The sequence below is a fragment of the Python bivittatus genome, unplaced genomic scaffold, assembly GCF_059951505.1.
Source record: "Python bivittatus isolate LINGU-HERP-01145 unplaced genomic scaffold, Pbiv_v1 ctg000330_np1212, whole genome shotgun sequence".
In the NCBI taxonomy this organism is placed as follows: domain Eukaryota; kingdom Metazoa; phylum Chordata; class Lepidosauria; order Squamata; family Pythonidae; genus Python; species Python bivittatus.
In genome coordinates, this window is record NW_028277058.1 from 44,800,787 (window position 1) to 44,815,066 (window position 14,280).

At 38.3% G+C, this 14,280-nt stretch overlaps 1 protein-coding gene across 2 annotated transcripts in view; it reads right to left on the minus strand.

Moving 5' to 3' along the window:
- KDM7A (lysine demethylase 7A) overlaps positions 1-14,280 on the minus strand; it is a 69,476-nt gene that overhangs the window by 54,843 nt on the left and 353 nt on the right. The window lies entirely within an intron of this gene.

The following is a 14,280-nucleotide window of genomic DNA, read 5'->3' on the forward strand; positions in this document are numbered from 1 at the left end:
CGCAATGAAGGTCCTACTCTTTTTTATCTTGATAGTCGCTATCACTTCACATACTTACTGCTACTGTGTAGAATACTACTACCAAAAGTGGGCCACTATGTGTAGAATAGTACAGAGATAACTTTGAAGAAGGAATCTAACAACTGTTATGTAAATAATAATTCAGTGCTAGGAACGAAGAAGGGATGAAAAAGAAACTCAAGATAACCTGACTTTGATTTTATTTTTTATAAGGGGGCAGAGGGATACTCTGGCAGGCTTTCAAGATTCTGTTATAGGGTAAATAACAGAAAGTAGAGCTCCAGCAGTCCTTGTGTTGCCTTTTCCCTGACCTGGCCTACCCCAAAGACTTACACTAGGCCAATATCACAATAATGGTAATGAGGAAGCAAATCTAGGCTCTGACAGTTATTAAAAAAACTGCCAAGAATATCCTTCTGCCTCCAAAGGTTTGGGTACACAGCCCAAAATAACTTTTATAAATCAAATATTTATGTGACCCTCCTTCAAGTCCTGCTCTGCTACTTTATCATAGCAGGGGGTTGTTCTTGGAAGGAATGAGTGAAGCATGCCAGGAGTGTATGTCAAGAGTATAACATCCCAGCAGGGTCACCCCAGGCATGCAGGTCATCCCAGCTGCCTAGCTAAAGCAAGCAGGCACCTATACTGGGCAGTAGGAAGATGTTGGAGGTCGATTATCACTTTGAGAGAGAGAGAGAGTTGTTTTAGTGACCAAGCCATCATTTCATACTGCACAGGAGAAGGAAATGGCAAACAACTTCTGTATATTATCAAGAAAACTATACGGATAGACAAGATTGATTGACACTATGATGATGGGCCCCTCAGGTCAGATGGCATTCAACATGCTGCTGAGAATCTTTTGGAGTACCACTAGCTATCTATCTATCCATATAAGGCTGTATACTCTCTCCTTATTCATTCAACCTATATGCTGAATATATATTAAGGGAAGCTGGATTGGGAAAAGATTAGTGTGAAGTGCAGTAATGTAAGTAATACAAAACAGCCAGTAAGCAACAGAAACAGAATCTTCCTCTTGCATCATGCAATTTCTTCTCTATCCTGTCCCCCATTCAAATCTAGATAGATATTTATAAGATCTTCCCCATATTAGGATGTATAGGTTCCTACCGTATTCCATAAGAAAGGTTATTAAAAGGAGGTAAGATACACATGCATACTCCTATACTTAATAATATTAAAAGGAGGTAAGATACACATGCATATACTTAATAAAGAAGGGGAACATAAAAAGATAGTGCATTTAATTTGCATAAATAAGGGGTTCAGCAGAGAAGATCAAATAACTATAAGAAAATCCAGTACTGTAGTATGTGTCCAAAAAAGATGAAAAACGGTAAAGGTACTTTAGCACGATAATTATACATCCCAGTGCTATAAGGTCTAAATCAAGCTTGTAACTGACTATTTCTGCATATAGAAATTTACAGTCAGAGACACTACCAAGTTCTAAATACATATATACACAGTAGATTGTAACAATTTGATTTTAACGTGTACACTACATTACCGATGAAAACAGTATCTAAGTAAACAGGCTTCTAAGACTCTATAGATCAGGCACAGATTCTTTCTCCCCAAATCAGCCCTTTTTTGCATTATTCAGATCTTTCTAGCAACACTCTTCATCATTAACAACTCAGGTACTTATCCTGTTAATTAAGAGTTGGACACCCTTCTAAAACTAACAAACAAATTTGAAAATAAAAAATCTTGATAAAGATTCGATAATGAAAATAATATGGTGTTTCCATTTTGTTATTCTTCTATATGTGATTCACAAGTTTTCTACAGAGTAAATATTCTCATATGCCTGTTTAATCAACTGGAAACAATTTTCAAAAGGTACATGTCAGCCCTCCAAGGTAGACAAGCCTAGGAAACCGAAGTCATGCAAGCTAATACTACTTTTATTATAAGGTTATAGTAACAGAATCTTGCAAGTCTGAATGCACTCCGCCCCCTGCCCCCCCCCCCCAAATTTATCTTCATGAGAACTAGGCAGGGCCTTCTCTGAGACACTTACTCAGGTCACAGATCTGGCATGGACTCAAAAGTTCTTTTACCTGACCATTCTTCCTCCTGTTCCTCAAGGTTATTTCTTCTGTCCATCAGAGTACAGTGAATAAACAAATGTAGAATAACATGCACATCCAAAACCTTTGATAATACATTATCTAAACTTAGAGTTTTCTGGAGTGGGCAGCCATATTAAATCAAATTAATTAAATTAATAATATATTGCCAGACAGATTATATTTTTCAACTAGAATAAACAGATTGAAAATTATCAGTGAAGATTCTAATGTTCCAGCATCCTAATTCAGTATGTTAAGAATTCTAGGAAATTGTCAGTTTAGGAAATACAAAAGGAAAGAGCCACTCTATACTAATAGGATGTTGTATAGTTGATGTTTTCCTATAATGTAACTGGAGCTATGCATCTCCAATACTGTACCTCATTTACAGTGCTTTTCAAGAGTGGATATTATTGTTCCAATAGGATAGAGCAAAGTAACAGCTTCATATATGAAGTGCAATTCCACAGCACACTTTGGTTTGAGTCATATATAATGCTAAACCACAGTTTAGTGCTACACATGCACTCCTTTCTTTCCATATATGCTGTAAATTCCTCTCCATTTTCTTGGAGTTAAGCAAACCATAATTTATTAGTTTGGATGGACTGACAACCTAAGCATTCCAATTCTAAGTGTACAAATTCAGAAGTGAGAATCCAACTGCACAGCTGAAAAGTCATCTTCAGTCAATGTACAACACTGGTAGGATTGTAAATGAAATTCAGATTTAAAGGCAAAACCTGATTCAGAGTGCCCATGGTTACACACATAGCAGCAGTTGGGAATACATTAAAACAGCTGTACTTTTTCCCATGTAGGTGATACACAACCCAAGTAAAAGATATGTTTTGTTTAAGGTGTTCCCAAACAGGTGATACATAGTTGCTCACACATGTTGCAGATCATATTTTGCCCCTCAAATTTGGATTGCTATACAGTCCTAAAAATTAGTAAGAAAATGGTATTTATATGGTGAATATCAGAATTTGAACTTTAGAAGTCTGTCCACATTGTAGGCTCTTGATCTATTACTATAACTGGAAAATACAAATCCATCCATTTTTATCTCTTTGAAAAAAATGTAATAAAAAAAACAAAAGAATGAGTAAAATAAAAATGCAACCTGTTGTTACAAAAATAATAATTTGGACATTTGAAGGATCAAAACCTATTTGTTCAACCAACAATTAAATATTATTAGTCAAATATTTCATACATTTTTCATAATTGTATAATATTAAGTCAAAGGCAATCAAGGAAGTTATTAATCATGTTTATATTTTATAGCTCTTCCTAAGATTAGTTATGATCAAGCTGCCTATTTAACTGCATTTCTGAAAGAAATAGTAGATACCATTAAAACTACGAAAACAGAAAAACCTCCTGGTTCAGTTGGATATCCTATTGAGTGATGTAAGATATGCATTTAATAATTTGCCCTAATATTATTGGAGGTCTAAAAACATGCTTTTTTAAACAATATTTTTCTTGACTGATTATGTGCCATGAACTCAGTGTCGACTCTTAGTGACCACATAGATATTCTCCATGACAATCTGTCCCTAACCTAGTCCTTCAGGTTTTACAGTGGTGAACCCATCACAGCTGTACAGGTAATCCTCACTTAACGATGCTAATTGGGATCGGAAACTCCATCATTAAGAGATGCAGTCATAAGTCAAAAAAACCACATGACCGCACCACTTAGCTGTTGTTAAGTGAGGACCGCACCAGTCATTAAGTGAGGACCTCACTTGACCGCAACTTGCAACTTTCTGCCGGCTTTCCCACTGACTTTCCTTGTCAGAAGCCGGCAGGGAAGGTCTCAAATAGCGTTCATATGACAGCAGGATGCTGTGACATCGTAAATACAAGGACCAGTTGTAACTACCACTTGTTCAGCCCTGTTGTAAGTTGAAACAGTTGCTGACAAGTGGTCATTAAACAAGGACCATCTATAATTGAGTTCATCCACCTTGCTACTTGTCATCCTCTTTTTCTCTTTCCTCCCATCTTTCCAAGCATTATAGACTTCTCTAGAGAACTAGGTCTCTGCATAATGTGTCCAAAGTATGGTAATTTGACTCTGGTCATTTGTTTCTCAAGTGAGAACTCTTGATTGATTTCTTATTGTTTCTTCTGCAAGACTATTTTTTTTCTTGATACCGTGAAGGTTTTTTTTTTTTTAATGTGTAAACTTTCCAGAGGCATTCTGGAGTTTGGCAGCCCTAGAAATGTGTTTTATAAAATAAGTAAGAATAAAATAAGGAAAAAGAAACCCCAATCCAACAAAATAGCTAAATAACAATTCTAGTAATTTTCCATATGAGGGATAGATGTCTCATCTGGGCATCATCTTAAATAACAATGTTTTTAAGAAGTTTGATAAGATATTAAGAAATGCTTGAAGGGAAAGAATAAATCCCTAAAAATGTGTTTATCTATATTATGGTTATCAGATGATGATGATAGACTCTTTCATGCCTCTCTGCATTACAGTTGGGCATATACTATTACTTCAACTTTCTACAGAACCCAAGTGTCTGAGTAAAAAAAAAATCACAATAGGCACAATTAAACAGTTATCATGTGACTCCTTTCATACCATGGTAGGGCTTGGTTCCCATTTTTAGGAAGAGTTCTATTGTACTTCTTGCATTAAAGATTGTAAGGCATACTTGGAAGATGACAGAAAAACAATTTTCACGCTTGTTCACATGACAAACTTACATTCTGGGACAATCCCGCTTTAAAAATTGCAATTATATTTTTGGGGGGGAGGTGAGTATTAATATTTTAGATCAGCTTATCATCAATCCAGTTTTTAAACCATTTGAATTATTGCAAGATAAATTTGGATTATCTAAAATGGAAAAGTGGAGCATATTTAAATAAATTGTCTCTTCATTTCAGAGTTTGATCCAGATGCATTAGCAACTTCTAAAATTCACAAGTTATTTACCAAGAATGGGGCACAGGAAAGAAAATTGCTCCTGTATTGGAAAAATAGTGCAATCCAGATTTAAAGTCTTGGATCAATCATATGTGATCACTTTCTGTTTATAAACAGGCTCTCTACTGATGTAATGGAAACACTGATCAATGTTAGTCCATGTGGTCAAGGTTTAATGATTTGTTTAAAAATTGGGATGAATATTTTAACGCCCAATATGTTTCATCGTTTCCTTTTCTCTGCTTGGTTGCATTTTTCTGACTTTTTAATTTCTTTTCTTTCCTTCTTTGTATAGTAGTGCAGTAATAATAAAAAACACTAACTTATATTAATAGACAAGTACAAATTAGCTAGCAAACATACCAAATGTCCAGAGGGGGGAAAAAAAAGAGAAGCAAGGCTAGGCTCAAAGCTTTGTAACAGGTACCGTGATTAGACTCTCCCCCCATTCTGTATTCACAGATTCAAAGTTAGACAAGTAGACGTTTTACAGAGAATTAGAAAGCCATACATAGAATTATCTGCCTATCACCACCCAATTGGTGCTATGTTACATATGTTAGTCCCAGAATTTGAGACCTGAGTCTTTTCTTCTCACCTTTTTGACTCAACAGCTCAGTAACCATTTGTTTCTTGACCTTGTGTACCTTGTTGACAAAATGGTTTTCTCTGGTGTGAGAATTAGAAATTTCTGCCACACCAGTTTCAACTTTTAAAGCAAATACACGTAGTCCTCGGGTTATGACACTCGTTCAGCAACCAGCACTTAATGAGCGGTAGTTACAACCAGTCTTCAAAGTTCTGGCCATCCTAGCACCCCCGGAGTTACATGATCACAATTTGGGTGCTTGGCAAGTGGCTCACATTTATGACAATTGCAACGTCCTGCAGTCATGTGACCCACCATTTGCAACCTTCCCTGCCAGCAGGGAAAGTCTCAGGTCACTTCCATAAGTCACTCCCACTGCTTTTTCTCCCAAGGAGCCCCACTAGACTATGAGATTCCAGGGATCTCATACTCCGTAGCACTCCCTCCCCACTGTGCTTTGTAGCGCACCCACCTGCGGCCCCCACCGGCCTGCTCACATTCCCCACCACCCACCTGTGGCACTTGCCAGCCCACCTGCACTCCCTAGCAATCACCCGCAGCATCCTCCCCACGGCACCCACACACACACCCCACGCTCCTTGCCTGGGACTCCCATCTCTTCCCATTTAACAACCCACACAGTCCTGGGGTTACAACAGCAACTGGGACTGCCAGGATTGCATTGCTAAGTAATGCAGTCACGTGACACTGCACTTTATGACTGCACTGCTTAGCAATGGTAATCCCAGTCCCAACTGCTGTGGAACCCAAGAACTATCTGTAATTGAGTCCATCCACCTTGCTGCATGTCATTCTCTTTCTTTCCTTCTACCTTCCTGAGCATTACAGATAAGTCTTTACATAATATTATGCAAAATATGGTAATTTGAGCCTGGTCATTTGGGCCTTGAGTGAGAGCTCTGGACTGATTTGTTGGCTATCCATGGTATACTCAGGAATCTTCTCCAACACCAAAGTTCACAAGAGTCAAGATTTCTATCCTGCTTCTTCAAAGTCCAACTTTTGCTTACATAGAGTGTCATGGGGAAAGCTTGCACAATTCAGACTTTTGTAGATATAGGCACATCACATAATATGAATAACTTTTCCAAAGCCTTTATTGCTATCCTATTAAGCTCTAGTCTGCAGCATATTTCTTGACTGCTGGTTTTTATACTGTTGATAGTCAATTCTAAAAGGCAGAAGCTATCCACCACTTCAATATCTTCATTGTCAATTCCAAGACTAGTTGCTGTACCTGTTGTCATTAGTTTGGTCTTCTTTATATTTTACCTTAGTCCCTTCTTTTCACTATGCTCCTTGACTTTCATTATTCTCGTACTCCCTAGCACCCCCTGCCCACCCTCTGCAGCATGCGCCTCTCTGCAGCACCCCCACCTACCTGTGCTCCATAGCACACACAGCCCCACATGCTCTGTAACACCTGCCTGCAGCCCCTGCCAATCCACCCATGGCCCCCACCGGCCCACCCATGCTCCATAGCACCTGTCTATGGCACCGACCCCACAGCACCGCACACACACATGCACTCCTTGCCTGGGACACCTGCCTCTTCTTGCTTAACATCCTAGTGTTACAACAGCAATCAGGCTTGCCATTGCTAAGCGATATAGTCATGTGATATCGCCGTTCATGACTGCATCACTTACTGATGGAAATTCCAGTCCCTACTGATGTTGTAACCCAAGGACTACCTGTGCTGCATCTCTTTGGAATTAAAAACAATGTGTTCTTCCTCATTCTATCACCTACCAAACGAATCTTCCAGTGGATTACCTCAGTTGTTTGGGATGCAAATAGCAATTTTAAGAACTGGTTCTAAACCATTTTCCCCCTTCCACCGCTTTCTTTTTTCCTTGCATATCATAAACAAGAGCAAGAACTGTTTTGTCACCAAGTACAGTAAAACAGTGATTTAACAGAGTAATTGCAAGGAGTGCCTATTATTCTTGAAAATTGAAAGACATCATTAAAGAGAGCCAATTTGGTCTAGTGGTTAAAGCTCCAGGCTAGAAACCAGAAGACTGTGAGTTCTAGTCTCGCCTTAGGCATGATGTCAGTTCGGGTGACAAGCCAGTCAGTCAATTTCTGCATTTAGATCAGCATTTACTTGATCCAAAAAAAGCGGACCCTTCACATGTGGGAAAAGCGCTAGGAAGAGAAAAAAATTGAAGGACATCATTAATGTAATTTATGTAGTTTCCATAATGACATCATTACAAAATTTTATTAATTTTTATACCATCTCAGTCATTATGATTCTCAGTGGTGTACAGACAATAAATCATCATAGATGTTATAAAATTAACAAATTTAACTGCTTTGTCTAGACTACTTTGGATGTAACTGCCCTGTCTATTATTTCAGGGAATATCTGTACAAAAATCTGGTCTTTTGCATCTGAATCCCGCTAAATGGGAAATAAAGGCATCTAATCAAGCTTTTATTGTAAACTGACTGAAAAGCCTGATTAAAAATATTTTAAACAAATGAAATTAACATGATTCAGTTTCTTAACAAATGATGAGCCAAATGTTTAATATAATAAAATAATTTTATTTATATTATTTTTATATATATATATATATATATATATATATATATATATATATAAAAGCCTTCTCTGCAGCAGCCCCTACCCTTTGGAACACCCTTCCCCCAGAAGTGAGGTTGGCCCCCTCCCTCTTAGACTTCAGAAAACAACTGAAGACCTGGTTTTGTTATTATGCATGGGGTGGTGATGGGAACGATCAGTCTTGGGGATGGCTGGTTCCCTATTCCTGCCTGACCAATATTATCTGGTCCCAGGCTGCAACAATACCATCGTCGCTTGGATTTTATCATAATTAATAATTGTATTTTATGTTGTACTATTTATGTTTTACTGGTTTTAACTGTTTGGTTGTGAACCGCCCAGAGTCCATCCTTGTGGAGGAATTGGGCCTTGATATAAATTTGATTTATAAATAAAAATAAATAAAATAATAAATATACAAGCATGAGCTTTTTAGTGGTTTGCGTTTTTTAGTATATCCAGCATTGAGTTCACTCTCAATTAACATGGTTCTTGCAGCTCTAAATAGAACAGAAGTGGAGATGACATATAAGCAATGTAGAAATACCTTGAGAAGGATACAAGAGAAAAAAACATGAGACAGGAATGCAAATAATATGCATGCCAACTCCAATTCCAAAAGAGCTGGGAGGGGGGACAAATAATATTGAGAGAACCTATTGTTTAACAGCATGATATAATTTAAAAAATGGGCTGTCATCTATCAAAGACATATGGGACCTCATGGAATAATTCATAATATCTGACTATGCACAGGCTGTTAAATAATCAAGCTAGACTACTGACTAGCATTCCATCCTTACAGCTCTGTAATAGAACATAATTTTAAAGTTCCAGACTCAATCCCTGGCATCTCACATATAATTAGGATACGCACCTGTCTGAAACATTTGAGAACTAAGATCTAGTCAGTCTACATAACATTAAATAAGATGAACCACTGATATTATTGTGCAAGAGAGCTTTTATGTTCCTACTACATCTCTCTCACTCTCTTTTTGGAGGCAATAACTTGCAGGGCACACGATCAAGATTTCAACAAGCTGTCTCTGATATTTTAGATAGCAAGCTAGAAAAATATACAGTAGACCATAGTTAAAGGAAGTTTTGTGCTTGAGCTGATAGAGCAAAACTGAATGTTCATCAATGGTGTCCAAATTGAAAGACTGAATATGCACAAGATATATGAAGGCGACCTTCAAGTATAAAAAGGCTATCATGTACAGTTATATTTGCAAGTTTATTTTTCTTGTCAGAAGAAAACTCTTCATATGGCAAGAATTTTTTTCAAGCTGAACTTCCTGATAATATAAATTGATAAATAATAGAAATAACCAACTGGCTTAGAAAGTGATAGTATCTTCTTCACTGAGTTTTTTAAGAGGCCAGAGGGCCATATGACTAGAATGTAGAACTACTGAATTTCCACACTAGCAGGACTAAATGAAAGTCATTCCCAAATTCTATGGATTTCAAAGTGCATTTCACAGATACTCATGTTTTCTGAATGTGAGGTTTCCAAAACTATTGAATTAAATCTACCCTCATGCCCATATTGACCACAGTAATGAAAACTGTAGACTGGAAAATGCCAGATTGGGAAAGTATTTACTGACATTAACAGTATTCTTGTTAGTATGTATATTACAAATCAAATAGTAAATCTAGCTGCTTGCAAAGTACTGCCAATGAAACTTTAAAATGAAATAGCCATTCACAGTGAACCATTTTGTTCCTTGTTATTACCTATGTTATTGTATATTGCTATCTACTTTCAGACTATTTCACCAAAGAACTAGAAAACATTCTGTTATGAAATTGGTTCAACAATTACCTATGCCCAAACCATTTAAAGTCTTATAAATGAACCTCTTATAAGCAAACAAGCAAATGCAGATTAAAGAAACTGAGCATTGTAGAACTTTGGCCTTATAACGTGATTATTAACCAAATAGCAGCACTTTGTATCCACTGAAAACGCCATGTTTTCTAAGGCAATAACCATTATTAGCAGAGTAACAGAGACATAATATTATTAAGGCAGGATCACTGACATCAGGTATCCCAATTAAAGAAAAAAACATTGCTAGCAAACTAGCAATAAGCATCTTAGCACTATGGCCAACAATGATAAAGCTATATCTAGGCACACCCTAGACTACAAAAATGACACGCATAAGGATAGATCATCTGTCCATATTCTGGAATAAGTATCTGTCCAATAAAGTACTTCTATTTTATTTTATTAATCAAATTTATACACTGCCCATCTCACTGTACAAGTGACTCTAGGCAGCTTACAAGTAAAAAAGGGATAAACACAATAAAAATCTGCACAAAAATATACAAAGTTAAAAGGTGGAAAGAGCGTCTTCAAGCCACCAACCACCCCCTGTGCTGCGAACCCCCATGTGATCCCTATGCTAGTTGGCAGAACCAGGTCTTAACACTCTTCCAGAAGGCCAAAAGAGTGGGGGCCAATCTCACCTCAGGCAGCAAGATGTTCCACAGGGCAGGAGCAACAGCAGAAAAGGCTCTCATCCTAGACCCCGCCAGTCAAAATTCTTTCGCCAACAGGGTCTGTAACATGCCCTTCCTGCCAGACTGGGTGGGATGGGTCGATGTGACCAGGACAACACGGTTCCTCAGGTAACCTGGGCCTCATACCATGAAGGGCTTTAAAGGTCATAACCAACAACTTGAATTGGAACCCGAAGCAAACCAGCACTCAATGCAGCTCACGCAGTAGAGGTATTACATGCACAGACCTAGAGGCACCCATGACTGCCAGAATCCATTCTCAGTTTCACAATCAAGTGATGTGCTTATATACCTAGGCTACAATAACTGACACTTACTGAATAGGAAAGCGAAAAGTATAGACTGCCTGCTAACTGCAGAAAAAGTAATTGCACATAACTTTACTACAGATTTGAGAAGGCTAAGAGGGAAAAAAAAGGACTATATGGTAATTTTACAAAACAAATTTGAGAACAAGAACTATTAAGAACAGAACAGTGAATGATACATTTAAGAAAAAAATAATTTCTTTCTACTCCATGAAATATCTGATGCTCTCTAAACATGAACTGCAATACCCATTGCTCCCAATTAACACTAGATTTGTATTTTTCAAACTCAACGTTTCTAGGAATAATGCTGAGGTATGCAACTTTGAACTGATTATTCAATGCAAACAATAGAGTTCATAAATAGTAAAGTAAATAAGAGAGTTCAATTTAAACACCCACCTGTACATACATGAATTTATCTTTAGTACCAAGTAACAGACATGCTTGAAGCCCAATACACTAGAGGTTTTTTTTAAAAAAAGCACGGTAATATGCAATATTGGGTAATGGAACTCATGATATGGAAAAATTTATTGTTTAAAGTTAGGTTCTCAAATGTTTGTGGATTTGATGAATTACTCTGTAAGTGTTATATTATGGACTAAATATTTGATACATCTTTATTTACTTATTTATTCATCCATTTGATTCATTTAAAACATTTATATGGCTGCCCACCTTGAACCAAACTCCGGGTGGCTCACAAATCAAATTATGCACAAATGTCTTGCCTTAATAGTAAAGCTCATTTACACTTAGATGATCCTCTTTAAACATAAACATGTATAAGAAGTCTGTAAATACAATATTCAACACATTGTTTTGATTAAAAAAAGCAGTCTCAACCAGTGTGTGATATGGTATAAATAGATACATAACATAGTCAGAGAGAAATATTTTAAATAAATAAATGATCACGGTATCCACTTGCAAACACATGCCAATTAATATAATTTAAATAAATCAATGGATTTGTAGATTGCTGCATATTTAAATGATCTTTATACATAGTGATATTTAAAATAGGTATACATCTTCCTCTGTTTTGTATACAGGTTACATGCAGCTATCTCTGCTGCAGATAACACAGCACAAGTCAATGGATAAAATATCTTAGTTAAGGAGTACTGTAAAGGCACAATTCCCAGACTAATCTAACATCTTGCATGTTGAAGACCTAATTAAAATGTTAAAATTTGAAGCAGTTTAAGACACTGTACACAGACAAATGAAAATTAAATGAATATAAAATGCAAATATATTTCCACTAAGTACCACATACATTAAACATTGAAAATTAATAAGGTCTCTTATTAATACAAAGCTCTCTATAAAATTAATCTTGCTTCCAGGTAATATGCATAGGAGTATGTGGCAGTGAAAGAAATCATCATGAAATGTAACAAACATCTAACACTATGTTTTTATATAATTTTGGCTATACAAATTTAGCAGAGTCCTTGTTACATAACATAGCATGGAAGTAACAGCAATTTTCTTCTTGGTCTAGTTGCCAAATACTCTAAGTTCAGGAGCTGGCTATATGTGAAAGCATATAATAAAATATATGCAAGATACTTAGAACACAATTCTATATATGTTAATGCAGAATTAAACTCCAGTGATTTCACTAAAACTTTCTCTCAGGTAACATGATTTGAATTTAACTGCACAAAACTGAATGCAGCTGCCTTTACGTATGGATACATTAGGGATGTATGTCACTTACATACAATTACTATATCATATTATTCATGCTGATCCATAATGAATTTACAGAGAAAACACTAAAGATTTGTCTATTTTCCCCAAGAAGTAACCAATACTAAAGAGAAGTGTTACTGTACTTATCTTCTCATCAATACAGCAACAAATAGTTTAATTCTGAAACTAAAAGCACAAACCAAATTAATTTACCGTACCATCTCACGCATACCTGTACAGAAGCCAAACCACTAAGTTCACATAAATGTGTACAGAGCTGTACCTTTTTATTCATAATCCTACCATCGCAGAAAAATGCAGACCAATGCAGAACCCAGCGGGGAAGAAGCAGCTGCATTTGCAGTAGCAGTCAGGTGCATTCTGGAAGGGGGCTCGTCAGACAAGTTGCAACCGTGAACAATGCGACCGCAATAAAGACTTGGAGCCAAGGCACTGCTACAGACCTGTTCGGTGCTCGCTTTATTTATTTATTTTTAAGATGCTACAGTACGTCTCTCCCACCCTCTCAGCGTCTGAATTCCGGGACCTGCCCCTTTAAAATTAATTTCCCACCAAAAGCCAGCAGAGGGAGTTGAGACCGTCTCGCCAGCTCCATCGTGACTCTTGTTTTTGTTAAATGGGGGGTATTTAAATGTCGTGCTGTCAATCAAGGAGCACTTCCCCTGAAAGCCGCGACAGCAGCGAGGGTTTCCTTGGATAAATACTCTCCGAAAGCTGCCTCTTCCTCCAAACTTCAACGCCGCCGCCCGCCAGCGGTGGGCTCCAGCCCGGTAGTCGGAAGATCAAAGCCGAAAGGGGAGAGAGAGAGTCCCCTGCGCCACCACCGAGGCAGCCCTGAAACTTGCTCCTTTGTTTCAAGATCCGTGGATACCACCACTACCCCGCGCTCCCTCTCCGGGCAGGAGCGACACGGCCGTTTGAAGCGCCACGGCGCTCGCACTTCGGGGAGCCCTTCTCCCTCCCGCGGGACGCGCCCACGCATAAAAGACACGCGCCTCCGCGGAGGACAGGCACCACGTCAGAAAGAGTCCGAAGCCCGCAAAACTCGGGCGCTGTGAGCTCAGAGGGGCAGGAGGTCCCCTCGAAGCCCCCACGCCTGGAGAGCGAGAAGACGAAGGCACAGGCGCTAACCCTCACCTCGCCACTCGTACTCACGCACAAAAGACACGGGCACACAGCTCACCCCCCCGGCGTTACGAGGAACTGAATCACGGCTGCTAACTTTTCCGCACCCACCAAACTCCACCGAAACCTCCGAGAGCTCCTGGCTAACCTCAGTTCCGGAGTCCTTATATAACTCCGCACCGAAGAGGGGGAAGAGGCGCAGGGAACAGGAGAGCGGCGGCTGCTAAGCGCTGCTGCTTCCTGGTTAGCTGAAAGCCCCGAGCCGCCTCTTCCTCATTGTCCTCCGTTGTTCCTTGTTTTCCCCTCAGCGCCCA